Consider the following 18,446-nt stretch of genomic DNA (forward strand, 5'->3'; position numbering starts at 1 on the left):
TCCATAGGGAACTTGAACACATCTGTTAAAGTGCATCTTCATAGTGCTTTACTAAATGAGGATGGCTGTTGCTTGTTAAAGAATTGATTTATCTAAATTGGGGGATAGCATGGAAAAGTGACTGTCACTTGTTGGCAAATTGATTTATCTAAATTGGGGGATAGCAGAGAGAAGTGGATCAATATTCAAATCTTATTTGTTGCTGAAGCCAGAGATCATTATCTGTATAGCTAAGAGATGAATGGGTGAATGCTGCCTGATACAAATGAAAGCTCATGCAGAGGTACCCGTAGGTCCTAAGCTGTCAGGTACCTGTGCCTCAAAACAATGACCCAGTAGCCAGTCGGTAATGAAACCTCAATTAGACTAAGGAATGAAGGGACTGTGGTGGTGAAATGCCTTAATTTAAGTCTCTAGAGAGTTAAGGTAATTAAATACTTGCTTTATAATGAGTTGACTGCCTCAGGTTGATGACAGAGCACAACTCAACGCCGTTGAGTTGAAATGTAATGAAATTTGTCTTGGGGTCACAATTAAACTCACCTCCAAGGTGCCTGCTGAATAGCTACACATTCCCTCAAATAATGATGCTCTCTGACAGACGGATATTCAGCGGAGGAGTGCGGGTCTGGGGCAGGACTGCTGCTGCTGGGGACATCTGAGTGATGGGAGCCATCTGAGCTGCTGAGTTCCCTGCCTTCATTACTGCAGCAGCGCTGGTAGAAGGTACCCAGCTAGGTAGCTTGAGTAAACCGCGCTGCAAGCCACGTAGACAGTACATAGAGCTCTGCACGGAACAGATCAGTAGCACAGGGTGTGTTGGGGATTAGTGCGCCTAGTCCTGGGATGGCTACAGGATTCCTGGCTGGTAGAAATGGTGGTGTTCAGCAGTGGAGGCTTGCTGTTGCACCTGAAAAACACAGCAGCCGTGCATCTCTTGGAACTGGCACTGAGTGTTAGCACGAACTGAAAGGGGCCTGGATCCAGCTAATGTATTGAGAGAGGAGAGCTAGTTCAAAAACCTACCTCCACTCTGTGGGAGCACTGGAGGGGCTAGTCCTCAACTAGGGTGAGCTTGCACTTTGCGTGGAATACCAGAGTAGGCTGGGTGTTTAATAACTGTCAGTACTGTGGCCTTAACTATAAATCACAAAGTAATTGATTTTAGGGTGCTAATGAAATTTAGATTTATAGAGAAGTACAGTTATGCCTAAGATGCAGAGTTAATAGCACTGGCACTGAATAAAACCTAAATTGGCTTTATTTGCATTATGAAACAGGGTAGTGTAAGCCCATAAATTTATATTCATATACGTGGTTTGGCTCTTAATTATGCGACTAGTTTTGTGAAAGTTCTGTACTTAAATACATTTTCAGACTTGGAAACCTGTTCAAAGCTCTGGATATTGTCCAGCTTTCAGTTCCTGCACCTTCCACGGGACTGAGTATCACTGCTCTGTGTGAGAAAACGGAGACCAGATCCTAACAGTGCTTGATCAAACATCTGGAGCAGGAGTTTGAGTAGGAAGAAGATTAGGCTTAAGTGTGAAATTCAGTCTGACTAGTTTCTCAGTGGGTTTCAGAGGGAACAGGACAGCCATTGCCCCTTAGGCTGGATACTGGGACAGTGGGGTTTGCTAAAGTGTAGCTGGCACAGAAGTTATAGGCCTGTTCCGAGTCCTGTAGTGTGATCCTGATAAAAAGTGTGTCTAGCATGTGTAACAGACCTCAGAACAGGTTTGGGTCTAAGCACACGCAGTGGCTGAGAACATACCCTACTTAGGTTTCAATAACTGACTTTACTCACCACATCACTCTCTGCACTTCTGAAGCAACCTGAACTGCTTCCTGAAGGAAATGGTGACACCAGCAGTCTCAGGAGCATGAGTGGAAGTAATGAAGCAGTAATTAGCAATTAATAAAATGTGGTGAAGCTTATAATTTTAATAACTGCTGCACTGGCCTAGAGGTCTGGTGCTGGAGTGAAGTAGTCCCTTGGAAATCTACAACTCTGAAGCTTAATTATCATAATTTCCTTTAGACACCATCTGCTCTTAGAGCCAACTTGTGTATTTATTTTTTCTCCCTGAAGGTAGATGAGGTTTTAAGGACTCCACTTCCGTGGCTTTTCACAGCAGAGATTAAATTGAAGCCAGGATTAAGATATGGGGGCTGAGATGGCCTTTGTGGTTGATGTATCATGCAGAGGGCAAAATTCTGTTAAAATAGCCAGCAGTGTTTCAGAAAAGTGTTCAGATATAGGAGGAACTGGGAGAAACATGGACAGAGCCTCCTCTGTAGTTTGCAGAGGGTTTAGTCTTGTTTCCAGAGGGAGTACAAATCGAGACTGGTCTGCCTGTATGTTCTTCTCTTCCCCTTCCCACCTCAAGCCCTTCTGAGCCATGTCTGGAAGATGTCAAGTTCGTATAGATACTGTGATAATGAAAGGCAAGGATTGCGAAGTAACCCTCCTGACCTGAAGTTACCACCGGATTACTAACAACAGGCAAACCCCAGAGTCAGAGGCCAATAACTCTTTTCTGAGGAAGAAGGACACCTGTAGCGGCGGTGATGCACAGTGGCAAAGCTGCTTGCTCCACAGAGCTGTTGTGTTGCTTTGCTTTACCCGTCATGTGCTGTTTTATGCCTTGCTGAGCACTGGAAGGTCAGCTCAGGTCAGAAGCCAAACTACATCACCACTCCTTGCTCTCCTAAAGATGAGCCTGAAAAATGGTCAGCTCATGAAAACAGACAACACCTGCCTTCTCCTCAGCTCCCACCATGTTAATCATTGATGGCAGGAGCTAGGAGCAAGTCAGGAGTCAGGTTAGGCTGAATTACTTTTTTGTTTTCAGCTATAGGAATGCCCGGTGGACTTGAACAGAGCAAAACACTTTTCAGGCAGCTAAGGTAAAAAAATGGGACATGGGAATTTTGGAAGACGTAAGTGCAATTTTAGATGTCACTCGTTTTCATTGAAGGGTTGTATTAAGGGTTCAATTTTGTCTTGTGTAAATCAGTTTTAATTAATAGAGCAGATGCACCAACAATGCATCCGGAAATGAAATGGAGGAGAAAAGAAAAGAGGCAGCTGGTGCTAGTGGATGTAATATTTGCTTTTTGTGAAGCGAAGCCCTGCAGAAACTTCAGAGACTCCATTTCAAATTCAGAAGCCTATTTCTTTTGCCTGTGGAGATATATGGAGCAGAAAAAATTAACTAAACTGTAATGCTTTGTTTGATTCTAGTGCATATGATGTAAGAAGCATAAGTTTTAGGAATAGGGCCAACACGTGAAATCTTGGCTCCTACTGAAATATTAAGGCCTAGCCTCTCTCAGTGCAAGATGCATTAATTTCAGAGGAGCTGTCTCTATACCAAGAAGCCCTCCTGGGCCTCTGCAATACAGTCTTGGGTGATAAGCGTAGACAAATCAATATGCTCATTTTTGGCCCCCTAAAGCAGGGCAGGGTGCCATGATGGGCCTCACTGGCAAACCAAGCAGAAGAGGTACATAGAGCTGAAAGCTTCTGTTGAGGAGGTGTGGCAGGCATGGGTAGGGACTCTGATCTTCATGTGAAGCTGAGGGTTAAAAAAAAGGCAAGGCATGAATTAGGGCTTTGCATGTTTTGATGGGACCCTGCACGGTTCTGCTGTGCTATTTTTGAGGACTCTGCTTGAACTGCAGAAGAACAGTCTTTCAAATCTTCCTCACTTTCTTTCTGTATCAGACTTTTCATGAAATCCCTGGCTATTCGTGTTACAATTGGGAGAGCTTTTTGTTTTATTTTGTTTTTTTTGGTTAGTGCCTGTAACTGCTAAGAAGAATTTGAAAACACAAGCCTAAAAGCACAGAGTACCACAGCAAATATAGAATGTAAAAGCAAAACAAAACAAAAAGACACTTAAATCATGACTGCAGAGCAATGGTGTCCAACCTGGAACTGGCAGTGCTGGAGAAGGAAGACAATAAGGAGGAGTTTATCCAGAGCCAGTATTTTCTACTTAGTGAACCGGACAGTGGGGATGGGAAGGATTCCTCTAAGTAGGAAAAGTGGTAGCACAAGTATTGTTAATGCTTATTGCAAGCTTTCTGAGGATAAGAGAGACTTTCTTGCTCTGCAGTTTTGTTTGGAATAGTACGGCTGCATGCCTTGCACCCAACCTTGCATGCGTATATCATGGTCTCGGTTGTTGTGCCTTGATACTGAGAATGCTCCATAGCAGAGGGAACGCCTCAAAACGGCAGTACCACTCAGAGGTGGGCTGGATCTGGGTCAAGGTGAAGCTCCTCTGTCCTTAAAACTTACAGAAGGAAGCTTGCAGGTGTGAGTAGTGCTGCTGCAGAGCGGATTAGGTTTTCCAGACCCGGGGAGGTTATTAGCCTGGCTATACTGTGCTTGCATTGTGAAAGCTTGTGTACAGTAACGCCTCGTTATCTGTCACTTCTGTTTCAGAGCTCTCCTGTCAGTTATTTAATACCCTACTCTGGTTACTGTTGTCATTGTCCTGTTTTCCTTCATCCTTCATCCTTAATTGACCTTGGTGAGCAGCAGGCATCTGAAGGTGATGATGAAAATATAATGGATCGGAAGAGGCAGCAGGACCACTGGCAGTGAGAGATTTGTCAGGTGTTCAGTCTCGCAGGTGAAGCGGCTGAGATCTTTCAGATGGTGATCTGTTTGAAGATGGGTCAGACAGGGTCACCGGGACATCATGAAGTTTAATTTTGTGTTATAAAGGGATTTTCCAATCTAAACTTCAGGCAAGTAGGCAGTTATTTCTTGGTATTTTAAAAGCAGTTAGAATCTCCTTTACTACTTTTGTCATTACCAGGTGTTGAATTGGCAGCTGACAACCCCAGTGGTCTTGCTTCTGTCTCTCCATAGAATCATAGAATCGTTAAGGTTGGAAAAGACCCTTAAGATCATCGAGTCCAACCGTTAACCTGTCACTGCCAAGTCCATCACTAAACCATGTCCTCGAGCAACACGTCCATCTTCCATGTCATGTATTCTGTCCTTGTGTATTTAAGTTGAATGCATTTCTGAAGTGTCTGCACACATTCCTCTCTATCCCATTGTTTCTTATGGGAAAAATTGAATCGCGAAGAGTTGCACTTTCAGGATCGCATCCTCAGCAGGTAATGGGATATGCCTGAAACTGCAGTTTGATTGTATAGGGAATTATTGCAGAACCAGAGTTTAGGGTTGGGAAGTCAAAATGTTTCAACAGCAGTGAAGAGAGAAGGATGCGAAACTTTCAACTACAAGCCTGTACACACCGAGTGTGTGTATACTCAAATGCATGGCTGCATTGTCCAAAGCTGCAGAAGTTAGTGTGTAGGAAAGCACTTGGTTAGTGGAATAATTCTCTGTTGTTAAGGATTTCTGGAAACTAAATGGAAAAGGTGTTATGCTTCTATCTTACTTTTTTATTCCCTCCCTACAGCCAGGGTCACTCTGACTGTGTCCTTAGGGTGTTCCTTTCTAGTCTTGGCCTTTTGTCTGAAGTTGGTCTGCTCAATTTTTGTGCTCCTTAATGATGAATTAGTTCATGGCAAAAACTAGATGTCTTCATCTGAGTTCATGCTGATAACATAGTTCATGGCTATTCCGGGCCAGGGATTATCTCCTTTATGCTATTACGGTGCTTGTTGCAGAGTCTGGTACCTGGTCAGGGCAACCACAGCTCTAAAAATCGGTGATACCCTCTGCTGCTTACCCATCTGTGAGGCCAAGTGGGACATCCCGTACCATAAACCTGGAATCAGTTTTAACCATGCAGTCCTCACACAAGGAGTTATTGAGGCACAACATTAAAAGCAGATGAATCTTACTTGATCTTTACCTGATTTTTTTTCTAATCTGATTTTTCCGACCCAGGAAATCTGTTCCCAGTGTGATCTGGCAGCAAGTATTGGGAAGTGAGTTAAGTGTAAGTCACTGATCTGCTGTAGTGAGCTGGATGGAAAGCTGTTGTATAAAAACACACCCCTCCTTGCTAAAAAGAAATGGGAAATCTCTATTTACTTGAGAATTGTTTCTTACTACTGCGTGCCAGGGGTACTAGCTGGGGACTAGATAACCACTGTGTTAGTGTGGTACAGACATCTAGTTCTGGACTGTCACAGCACAGCTGATCTTGTGTGAGGTGTGGGATCACATCTGGATCTGGGATGCAACTTCTTTAAAAAAAAAAAAAAAAGCGCAAAGCTGCATGCTTTTGGCTGAACTCTGTTCTCTAGGGGAGCTAGAAAAGTGGCTATAGCAAGCTGGGGTGAAGGAGAGGGCTCTCTAAAACAGGTGTGAGCCCAGTGCTGGTTGGTTACTTGGGGATGCTTGAGCAGTAAAAGAAGGGGAGTGCTGTGTCCCTTTGAATCAGGGGAATGGAGCACAGTCCAGGCAGTAAAGCAGGGATTTGAGTGGATAATGATAGTTTCAAATGCTTGGAGCTGCAAAATGCCTGGGCACATGGAAGTCTGGAGAAAGGGGAGATTGGGAACTTCTGGAGTTTGGGATTCAGAGGGGCAATGAAAAATGTGCCTTCAGGATCAGGGAACTGAGTGTGAGGGGCTATGGCAGGTGGGATGGGGCTGTGCCTGGAGAAAGGGTTTGTCTAAATGTACAGCTACCTGAACTGTAGCTACCAGCTTCCAGTAGCACCATAAACTGTGCAGGGCTTGGTCTGTACCTTAGCTGGCTGTAAAGTGTCAGGTGAAACTCTTGTCTGATGTTTAAATACTGGGTAACCTTGTTTTGTAGGGAAAATGGGAAGCTTTGGAGGCAATACTGTGACAACAGGAATGCTGTAAAGCAACAAGAGGGAGCAATTTGTTGGATTACACTGTCAGACATTGCAGGCCCTTGATGTGACAAAGGGAATTGCTAGAGCACAGGGTGGAGGGCACAGATATCTGTGTCCTAGGGGGCTGCTTGGGGAAGACTGACGTTTTGTCAAGGACTTGACTTGCCTGCTTCCCACTGAACTTTGGGATGCAGAGCTCAAATCTGGCTCTATTTAGATGGAGCTCTGCTTCAGAGCTGCACTTCAAAACCTTGTGGAGAATGTACCCGCAGGGGGGACTGTAATTGCCATGTATTTTGACCATAATGATATGGGGGAAAGAACAGGGGCAGCTGTAAGGAATAAATGAGATGTTACGTCTGATGACTCCCAGATCTTATTTTTCCTGGGTGTTAGGTGTGCTGTGGAGGAGGGAGTGGGAGCCTGGGTCTCCTCAGCTGTATGGGTGCTCCCCCTTTTTTTTTTTTAATCCTGGCTCAGCAATGGGATGCTTGTTAGAAGCAGGAATCAAGAAGGGAGACCTGGGCCAAACTCTTTGCTAGCAGAACTGTGCTGAACTCTGTGCCCTTGCACCAAAAGATAATTTGCCTCCCAGTGCTAGAGGGCTGAGCAAATGCTCCCCGTGGACAGGAAACAATTTGCTCAGTTTCCCCCCTGCCCTTTTCTTTTTTCTTAAGGGCAAACCCTAATGAAGATGAGATCAGTGGCGCAAAAGGTGAGTTGTGTGGAGTTATTTTCAAAACTTACATTACCTCTGTGAAACCAGAGCAGAAGAGGAAGGTTAATGTTGACTGAGCTTTGGATTTAGCTTCTCCTGTGGCTCTGACAAGCCCATGAGCAATTGCCCATGCTACCATACACGACCATGAGCAGCGCAGCCCATTCTAACACCTATCAAAGCGAGTGTGTCAGATTGGGAGGGAGCTCATCTTCCCCAGGGTCACCAGCTGGAAGAGAGATGGTGCCCCTTCCTCACCCTGCCTTGGAGCTGTGGCAGTTGCCTTTGGGAAAGAAGTGGTCTTGGTCTGTGTCTAGGCAGCAGAATGGGATATTTACTGTGTGACACAGAGGTACCTCTAGGGCAAAGCAAAATACTAAGTAATTTTTTTGACAAATGTTAATTTTCATTCTGATTTCATGCCGTCTGAACTGTTTTGTCGAATCCTGACTGTTCTCCCCAACTGTCCATCACTGACTCTCATGTTTCGATGGCTCTTGTCACAAATAGCATGGTAAAAAGATCTTGGTTATTTTCTCTTTCCTTTTTTCCCCTTTGAGAAGTCTCATTTACTTTTTGCAGCTGTCCTGACTCTCTTCCCCCTATCATTACTGGGAAGCAATGTGGCAATTAGAGCTGGCCACCCCCGGGAGGAGGTGTGCTCCGCTGGCTTTTAAAGAGTTTGCAGCGCTGTACTTTGTGCTCATCTCCAAAGCTTTTCTATTCTCCCTGAGCAATGGATTTTAGTGTTATGCCATTCCAAGTACAGTAACATCTGTACAGATATAAAAATGTGTAGATCATGGATTGGTTTCATGAAGCCTTGATTCTTTTCATCTCCTTTGGAAGGTATATTGCCCCATATTTTCCCTCTTCCTTCTTCTTTGTCAGACTGTTTCACAACTGGCCTTCTTCTCCAGGCTTTGCCTCATCCCCTGGTCGGACCCTGGATCTCTTCAGTTACTGCAGGTCAAGTGGCTGTTGTGGGACTCGAGCCAGTCAGAGACAGCAGGGGATGATCTGTAAAGGAAGGAAGGTTTTATGGTCTAACTCTGATCTCACTGAAGCTGCTTTCGTTACCATTTCAGAAAACCAACCTAGGACTGAATCAGACCTGGAAGTTTGCTGAAGGTACCAAAGAATGGGGGGTTTAGAAGCCAATGCCTAATCCTATGGACAACCTTAATGCTGTTTCTTTGATAACTTGTAGGAGGTATTTTATTTTGGGTTTTGTGTAAGGTGGTATAAAGCAATCCCATGCAGCTGGAAGCTAGAGGCAAGGCTGTTTATTTAAGGACTTTGAAAGTCTCTACTCCAGTGGTAGCTGTCTCGTTGCTGCAGTGGTTGGTTTTATTTTGCTTCAGAACAACTGAACAAAAATGCTCCTTTCATTTCCTTTTCCCTGAGGTGGCAGAATTCCTGGAAGTCTCCTGATGGAGTTAAGGAATGTCTTAATAATTTTTTTTTTTTTTTTTCTTTCTTTCCCTGAAATGGGCTGCGTGCAGCTCCCAGAAAGCTGGACTCTGGAAACCTGGGAGTGCTGACCTCACCAGTCTGAGAGGACTCCTCACTTCAAAGAATTGTTACCAAAAACTTCTGTATTTTTGTCACTTGCCAAATGCCGCCAATGAATCTCTTTTTGTTGCTTTGGGCTTTTACATGTTGCCTTTAATTAGGATGTGTGCTGTTCTGGCCAGGGGCTGATGGACAGCTCTCTGGTGACCAAATCCAGGACAAAAACAGAGGGTTTACTGTATTACTTCTTGTACTTGAAGGAACAATACTTTAGCCTGGGTGTCTTTGGACATGTCTTTGGGAGGGGGATACCAGGCCTCAAAATCCAGCAGTTTATGCCAGCTTGTTCAGTTTCTGTCCTGCTTCTGGCCCTTAATTTGCAGAGACAAATTAAGGCTGCCTGATACACAGAGGTTCAGAGCGGGGTTACCTGTTCCTCCAGGACAGAATCTGCTGATTCAGCTCAGTATTTTAAGCACGCCTCACATGCAAGATGGAGCTGAATGAATCGTCCTTCCAGCAAGAGCTGGTAGCAAGGATGGATGAGCAGTTCATTCACAGTCACTTAAACACTGAAGGAAATTAGATTTGTGTATTTAAAATTGCTTTCTTAACCAGTGTGTAGCATCTTGGGGTCTCAAGGGTTAAAATACCTCTGGCAATTTGGATCAATATATGGGGATTTAAAAGTGCTCTAGATTAAGCAGGCAAATCAGTTAAACTGAATTTAGCTAATTCTCTGGCTGTGAATAATTCAGCCAGCCCTGTGTTGAAGACATCTGGGGCTTGTCTGGTGTTCATAGTGGAGGTTTCAGACTTTCTCAAAGAGGTGGTTGGTCTGCAGGTTACCGCCTTACTGACCAGAAGGTAGGAGGCACTTCAGAAGTAGCCCCTTTTGATGGAGACCTGAGACCTCTGCTTTTCTGTCCTGGACTTCAGACAGTGGCTTTCACAGTGATCCCATCTTTCACCTCAGGTCTGCTTTTTGTCATTATGATACAGCTTAGTTTTGCCAAGGCTGAGTGAATTAAGACCTCCTCTACTGCAGGTCTGTAGGAGACATACCCCTCTAGCAAGCCATATTCTAGCAGGGTACAGGACAACCTTAAAAATATACAAAGCTAAACCGCCCACTAATTACTGAATGGGAATGCAACATGCTGAACTTTTTGTCTAGATTGCATCCATGCCGCTAGTGGCTTCAGGAACCCAGTGCTTCCAGCATTGCTGCTTCTTCACTGTTCTTCTCCATGTCCTGGGCAGATCTTTGTTCAGGTTTTGGCCCTGCTGTTTCATGAGCTGTACCCTGCTAGGCTTGGTTATCAAGTGTTAGGATAGACTTTTGGTTTTGTGCTATGTTATTGCAGTGGTTGTGTAAGTCATGTGTGGACAAGTCCTAAAGTGCAGACCTGTGGAGGTGACAGGTCCCCATTATTTTGACCTGACTCCAGAAAGAAATGAACACCTTCAATCTTTTAAATGTGGTTGGAAATGAGTGATGGAAAGCAGTCGCATACTTTTATTTTTAAGGGACCAATGAAAGAATGATCCTTTGCTCTGTTCCCTCAACTAAAATGCTCTGCAGCTGTATGAATAGGCAAGCAGCAGCTCTGGTTTTGCCTTGATTTTTGCAGTGAATGCTTGTATTTAATCTGCTGGGCTGTTATAAGCAATCTGCCTGCAAGCAAGAAACTTGTGAGTGGCTGAGCTGAGATTTCCAGGTTCCTAATCAGAGGAACCTTCGGCTGGGGCTGCACGGCTAGAAGGCGCATGCCCTGGGTGGTGGATAGGGGATCCCTCTCTGGAGGGTGCACCGGATAAAATTGAAGAAGGTGCCGCGAACCAACGCAGCCTAAGGGAAGGCCACCCTGACAGAAAAACCACTGGCCCTCCAAGTCATGGGGGTTGGGCAGGAGGCCAACTACCTCCTCCCGGAAAAAAAATAAAAAGTTGCAGAAACGACAAGCATCAACTCAGAGATGGAGAAAATCAGTAATGAAGTGAGGAGGAGGAGATGGAACTGGATTGGTCATGTCTTGAGGAAAAAAACAACAGAAGACTGCGCTGTGGCCCCTGGGACTCCAGAGCACGCAGCCGCAGACTGATCGAAGTGGAAGAACGATGTTTGCGCCTTGTGTGCCTCCTGGCACTGAGAGAATTCAGATCAGAATCAGAGGAAAGGCTATCCCAGCCATATTGGAGCTGGGCTCCTGGTTACATCCTGATAGAAAAGATTATTCATCCAGTGGGAAAAAAATAAAGCTGCTGTTTTATTGAGTGTTCAGCTGAGCACATCTTGGTGCTCGGCACGTGTTACGGCTCTGCTTTTCTGAGCCCATGACCTGGGTTCACTTACGGCTGACCTGACTCTCAGGAATGTTACCTGCTTTCTGACTTGTCCTCCCTCGTGGGGCTTGGGTGCTTTGGGAACCCTTTTCTCTCTTTCCATTTCATCAGCCCATTTACTGCATGCTCTATCAGGTTATTTGGGACTCTGGCTTCTCTGTACTATTTTCTGGCTGAAACCCTTTGGTTTGTATAAGCAATTGTCTGTCTGGATGTCCATCTCTGATTTGCTATGTTTCTGTTCAGCTGATAGACCAGGAAGTGGGACAGACATCAGTGCTTCACAATTAACCCCCTCCTACCACTGCAGGGAGCTCTGCGTGGCTTTGGGAGACCAGAACTTACCATTCCTATAACGGAGGTAGCCATGACTGAGTCTGGGATGTGCCCTTTCTGTGTTACTATTCCAACAATCACTGTTAGTTTTTCCAGGAAAGAGATGTAGCACCACGTACCAAAAAAAAAAAACCAAAAACAAAACCAAACCAAAACAAACCCCAAAAAAACCCCCCACCAAACTCTTCATCCCGACTTTGTTACAAGAGCCCGTTCAGCAAGAATCACTGACATGCTGACCCTTCCTCTTCTCACTGGCACAAGTCTGGAAGCCTGTGTCTTCATGTACTTCTTACTGAAAACGTCCCAGGGCAGACATTAGCACTTAGGAGTACCTTACCTACTTGGAGCAGATATAAGTCTCCACCAGTTTGTTGCAATCACCCATTTTTAAAGGCGAGTGGTACCTGTTCACCTTGTAGTAGCAACAGGGCTGAATTAAGTACCCTTTCAAAAATTATTGTTGGTATCAGGCTTTAGGGTATGGTATATGTGCTCACTCCCTGTGTATATAGCATTGGCCACAGTGATGACCCTTGTGCCACCATCATCTGTCTCCCCACCCCGAGGAGCATAGAGTTGCTAGCCTGGACAGGGGTAAAGCTTTGCTTAACCCATGTGCTGGATGCAACCAGCTTTTTCAGAGCAAGATGCAAAGGCTTGTCATGAGAGTATGTTGGATAATCCAGCCCGTGCTATGTCTCCTGCTGCTAGTTAAAGATGTAGCAGTTCCTTAAAACAGCGGCACTTACTATTCTTTTACCAACTATATGTTGTTCTTAGTTTTGAGAGCCTTGATGATTCTTCCATCTTGACACTCTGTATCCGACAGGTCTGTTACCAGGGGCTTCTCTGCCCACCATTCCCTGGCAGCACCCTGTGTACAGAGGACTGTGCTAGTGTTTATGCCATGGCCTTGGTGACTGGCCTTGGTGCTGCTGGATTGCAAAAGACCATGAAGAAGAGGTAGGTATCTTACTATATTTGCAGGACCAAAGATAAAGACTGCTAATAAAGGTTGCTTTTATTTCCATGGGATTATTGGTCTGTTGCACATCTTCTGGCAGTCATATGAACAAGGCAGATAACCGCAATGCCTTTCTGCTGTACGCTGGCTTTCCTCTTTGGTATGAAGCAGCTGGCATTTTGGTCTCAGACAATAGTTCAACAGATGGCTGCTTGAAAACAAAAAACACCCAAAACAGGAGACTTTTTCTTCTTTTCAAGGAGCCAAGGACTTTGAAGGCGTGTGCTGAGGTTAAATTCCAGAACAAGGCCTGCAGGATCACAACACAGAATCTCTTGGAGCCTGTGCTGTAGTTGAGGGCAAACGTGTGTGCCTGGTAACTTTAAAGGCAGGTAAAGGCTTATGTGACCCAGGGAGGTGGGGAATCTCCATCCTGGGAGATATTTAACGCTGCTGGACGCATCCCTGCACAATCTGATTTAACTTTGAAATTGTGCTTTTGTGCAGGGGGATTGGACCAGAGACATCCAAAAGACCCTTCCACCTAAATTTTTCCATGGTTCTGTGGCTGATCCTGCTGATGACCCTGTGGTCTGCTTTATGAGGATTGAAAGGAAGAGGAAAAAAGCATTATAAAACATGTAGAAATGCAGCAATATTCCTGTCTGCTGCAAGCTCTGCCGGGCAGCAGATGCTAGCTGCCTTTTCTCTCTAGATGAATTTATTTTACTGGAAATACAACTGCTGTTGCTGTGAAGTTGCCAGATGGATCTGTACATAGACTTGAGGCAAGTGGGAATGTCAAGGGGGAAATTTGGGAAGGCAGGGAGCCCATGCTGGCAGCAGCCCCTGCCCTGCCAGGGCACTGAGCAGGGCTTTGGGAGGGATGTGCTGGGGAGTTCCTTGTATTGCTTCTCTCTTCAAGAGCAGCTGTTTCAGGCTTACCTGGATTATGACCATAATGAGAGAGGGTGTCTTGTTGGCATACATCCCCAGGAGAGGTTGCACTTGATATCTGACCTTTGTTTTTGTTTCATGCCAGGTGTTTCTAGGCCTTGAAATTTTGCTGTGGGCTCAAATGGACAGTTAAGTCAAGGAGCACAAGTGTAGGATTAGTTCCCAGGGAGACAGGATGTGTGCGAGAGTTGTGCTTTCTTGTAGCTTTTGTGGGCCAAGAATAGCAGGACTAATGATGGGCATTTCTAGAGGGTTATGTGCCTTCAGAGCTCTCTGCAAATGTCAGCCAGTTTGTCTGCTGCCCTGCAAATGCTGCTTGCTGGGAAGGAGAAATCCTGCCCTCCCAAGTGAATGCTCCTCCCTGTCTGCTTTTCAGCTCACTTTGCTAGCGAGACTAAAAGAAGGGCAGCCTTATGTGCAGGGACTGTGGATTGCACAGAGATACAGCCCAACAAGCTTGAAAGCATGGAAGGGCTGGTCTCACCACCCCAGGGCCCCCTCTCAAGTTCAGGGCAGGGAGGGACCAGTGTGTCCAACGAGACAGAAAAGCCGCCTGAGCTGTGGAGAGGAGCGAAGCTAAGTCCAGGGACTGAAGCTGCCATTATAGACTCAAATGTCCTGTCTGAAGGGAGGTTTGCTATCAAATCTGCTGCCTCTGCCTGGGGAGGGAGGGCTTGCAAACCAATGGAGGAGAGAGCTGTGCTTTGTTAGCAGCTGGAGCCTTCCAGAGTCAGCCTGCAAAGCTGTCACTGCTTCTGCTCACGGAGAAGAAGTGTTATTCACAGGCTGGCTTCCTGACCAGTCTCATTGCTGGGCTAATTGCCCAGATCTGCTCCGTAAGGAGATTCATCAGCTCCCCTTGCAGCCCAGCTATTCCTTGTGAAGGTTTGATGTAGTTAATCCCAGATGTATCTTTAATGAGATATCATTTGTAAAAGGAGTTCTCAGTGCTGGTGAGAGCAGCCAGGAAAAAAAAGTAGTTTCCAAGCAGGTTTGGAAACATCTGTCTTCTAGTTGTAGGAAAATCAAACCGAAGCCATCTTTCTGTGTTCAGCCTAGCAAGTTATTGCGAACTTGGCTGGGAGAAATTAGCATCCAGTTCCTAATTAAAAAGGTGGAAGCAGCAGCCAGGGAGGGTTAAAAGAAGGTATCTGCCCAGAGGCTGTGCTAAAGAGAAACTGTAGATATTTGTTTCTCAGAAGTTCAACTGATGGATGCCTCTAGAAGGTCATGGTTCTTGGGCATAATTTTACTTGCCCTGTTCTGCTTTTCTTTAGAGATAGAGGATGCTGAGGGCTGAAAGCACCAGCTGGATGCTCAGTGCCCTCCATTTCCCTCTTCAAGGTTTTTAGGTGGGTGACCAAGGCAGGAGGCAGGCAGCTATAACCTGACTGCAGATGTGCTGGGCACCTAACCCCACAGCAAATGTGGAGTATGACACCTTGCATCTTCTATGGGACAAGATCCTGCTTGTAGGTAGTTGCTGGAGAACAGCTGAAGCATGAGAAACTTATACCTTAATTTTCCTGTGCAGTATCATCTGCATCACAGTTCTATCCATGAAGCTGTGATGCTTTTTTCCCCTGCTTTTCAGGACTGCTGCAGGTGCATGTTTTAAAGATAGGTTGATCTAGCCAGCATGCTGTAAGGATATGGATAAGATAAGGTTTGTCAGTAATACTTTTTGTTCCCATCAAGTTAGACTGGTAAAAGATATAATTTTCTACTAAGAAAGCTTATTCTATATGTTGCTAAAAGCACTGGGCTGTTCAGATGTTAGAGAGAGGGACTAATTACAGAGAGAGGCTAGATAAGCGCGTCTGTAACATTCACAGCACTGTGTTGAATGTGAGTTGTTTGCTAGCCCTTGTGACTTTGCCCTTTCCCATATAAGTGTTGCTGGGCTTGCCTTGCAGGTAGGAAAGTTGAGTCCCTGTGAGATCAAACACTTTGCCTGGTCCTTGGCAGAGATGTAATTAGATGAGTGCAAATTTGTGACCCTCAGTGTCATCCTTGGTCCATCTTATGTGCTGCCTCTGGCATAGGAGGAATTTTTTTTCTGTCTGTAGAAAAGAGGAAAAGGTTTTGGGTTGGTTAAGGAAATGGGGAAGGCTTCTTCTCTGTGGCCCGGTTGCCCTGGGAGTCCCTGTGCTGCTTTGTAAGGGGAAGTTGCAGGGCTCTCTGTGCTGGAGCCCAAGGGGGATGGTCTGGGGACAGGAATGAAGCAAACACCTTAAAAGGAAGGGTGGTGGATATATGTACCTTCTCTTATGCTCTTGGTTATAGGACGTCACCTGGGTCTGCTGAGGCTTCCTAGAATGCTTGAATACCTGAACAACAGGCTGTGAGGTAGGAGTGTGGTATTCCTGCAGGCCCTGCTAGGATCCCAGCTTGTGTACTGGGACTTTGCTCCTGGGTTTGCTGGTGCCTGGAGGCAGAGGCATGCTGGAAAGGCTCTGGACACCATGGCTGTTTCAGCCAGCACACCACTCCTCCCTGTTTGCAGGGACAGGAGGGTTCCCAGACATGCCCAGTCCTCATGTGTTGTCTTTCCTGACTGCAGATGAATTTCTTCCTGACAAAAGAAGCTCTTATTTACCAGGATTTCATCTATTCCTGCTGTTTATTGCCCACCTGACATCCTCCTCATCTCCTGCTGGCCTTGTTGTCTTTCCAAGAGCAGCCAGTTGTGCTCCTGCCGCAGTGGGGAAGAGGGATGGAGTCAGGATGGGGTCAGTGGTTGGCAGCTGACAGCTTCTTTTTATGTCTCCATCTGTTCCCTCTCTTCCCTTTTAATGAGATCAGGTGCCAGAGTGCACTGGGAAGACTTTTCAATGTGAGAGGAAGTCACAAATGGGGTACTCAGGTCCTTGTTTTCATCTTTGGCAGAGAGAGGCTGCTCAAATCAAACCTGCACCCCCTTGAGCTGCTCAACTCTGCAGTGAGGCTGATGGCTCTGGATCAGGTGGGTCTGTCCTGCAGCTCTCAGCCTTGCAGCTCAGAGATGCTTGTGCTGATGGTCGCAGAGATGCAAACCTGGCTGTTCCTGGACCCACTGGAGTGCCTATCTTTTAATTTTTTTATCCTCATTTTGTTTTTTTTTTTAATGTGGCTACTGTTTTGTCTTCTAAAATCCCAGCTGTTTTAAATGATATCAGTGACTTGCCAGGTTCATTCTTTCAGGCCTTTGGTGCTCCCTACACAGACCTGTCATCTTTTCTGATCAACCACTCTAATTTCCTGAGTGGCTCCACTCCTGCTTTGTGTTTTGAAGGGTTTTCCCCTCTGCTTTTGAGGCCGTATGTTTATTACGAAGCTGGTCTTTCATGGGCAGGAAGGTTTCTCTCAAGGAGAAGCTGCAGGAGATATTTGGGCCTGTTTCTGTTGTTGGCTCTTTGATTTCATGGTGGTTCTTGGGATGTGTGAAGGATGGGAAGAGGTTCAAAGGAAGAACCTGAGTAGCTTGTTTAACAACTCAGCTTGGACAGTCTCTATGTGGAAAACGAAAACCTGCCCCTGTGCTCCCACTGCCAAAATGTGATGTGCTTGGAGTCAGCATGGAGACCTCGATCACATAAAAGCTGTCGAGTCTGACAGTACCTCCATGGCAGAGAGCAGAGGCTCTTTTTAGGGATGCACTAGGTGCCCTGTTCAAGAATCAGAAAGCCATAGCTTAGATTCTAGCCCAGGACAGCCTCTTTGTGGCTGTTCTTTAAAAAAAACTCCCAGTCATTTTGGCAAAAGACTTTTGGATACAAATGCAGTCAAATATTTGACTAAGCAAAAGGTAATCCAGTAGTCCCTTCTTAAGCAAACCAGCAATTGCTTTGGGATTTTGCTTGAGTTTAAACTCGGCAATCGTGGCTGTTGTATTGGGCCTGTGAAGACAACTGCCCAGAGCAGGTAAAGCCACATTCAGCTTAGTTTTTTTTTGTTTTCAGTGCCTGCTTCAGTTTGTAACTTCCTTGCACAGCAGAGCTGGTGCCTGCAGACTGCCCCAGCACCTCTTAGCGCAGCCCTGTGTGCTGCAGGGAGGTGCACCAGCTGGCCTGGCAGCGGCAAGGAGACCAGCTCGTCACTTCAGTGCTTCACAAGTGATAAATAAAACAAGCTACTGCTTCTGAACAACCTATGGTGCTTTGTAGCTGCTGTGATTGTGTGAGGTGCTTCTACGGGGTCAGGTTGAAATGAATGTCACAGGCTGGGTTTGTCCCTTCCCTGTGTCCCACTTACAACTGCTGTGTTTTCTCATCTTTCTCTCCCTTGCTTCAAATCACAGAACCAGATGTTGGTGTTTGAAAGTGCCCTGCAGGAGATGTACTAGACCTGCTGGGGCTGTGGATGACCGACTTGCTGTGAAGCCAGGAGCCAAGGAGACCAGTCCTGCTGCAAATGGAGCTGCCAAGTGATGCCAGAAGCTGCAAATGCTTAGCAAGCTGTTTATGGACAGGATGATTTTTCTTGGTCTGGAGAAGTTGGAGGGAAAGACTGCTTGCAGCATTTAGTGTGGTCATTGGAGCTGACCATGGGAGGATCTTGCCATGGGTGCTCAGGTATTGCCATGGTTTTAAATGTGTGTGATGACAAGTAGCAGAGAGCTGCTATGTGCTTAAGGCTCTGAAGAAGGTCCTGTATCTCGGGTGGAAGAGAGGAGGACCTTGTACCCCCCAGTCTGTGGTGCCCCTTGGCACTCAGTGGGATGGAGAATGCCCTGGCAGGACCCTGCCAGCTGAGGAGAAGAGCTGGGTGTGAGGGAGGAGAGACTGACCCCTGCTCTGCCTCTGTGACCATGAAAGACCAC

General features: G+C 45.9%; 1 protein-coding gene across 3 annotated transcripts in view; it reads left to right on the forward strand.

Moving 5' to 3' along the window:
- Positions 1-18,198, forward strand: part of CMTR2 (cap methyltransferase 2) — a 29,379-nt gene extending 11,181 nt beyond the window's left edge. For 2 of the 3 annotated variants that reach the window (XM_082320655.1, XM_082320654.1), the window contains exon 3: positions 17,925-18,198. The gene's annotated coding sequence lies outside the window, so the exon portion shown is untranslated. Of the gene's footprint in view, positions 1-12,553; positions 12,600-17,924 lie in introns of those variants that run through there. The other variant, XM_082320656.1, reaches the window with a different exon arrangement.
- The last annotated feature ends 248 nt before the right edge of the window (positions 18,199-18,446 follow it).

Source organism: Platalea leucorodia, assembly GCF_965183815.1.
Source record: "Platalea leucorodia genome assembly, chromosome: 8".
Lineage (NCBI taxonomy): Eukaryota > Metazoa > Chordata > Aves > Pelecaniformes > Threskiornithidae > Platalea > Platalea leucorodia.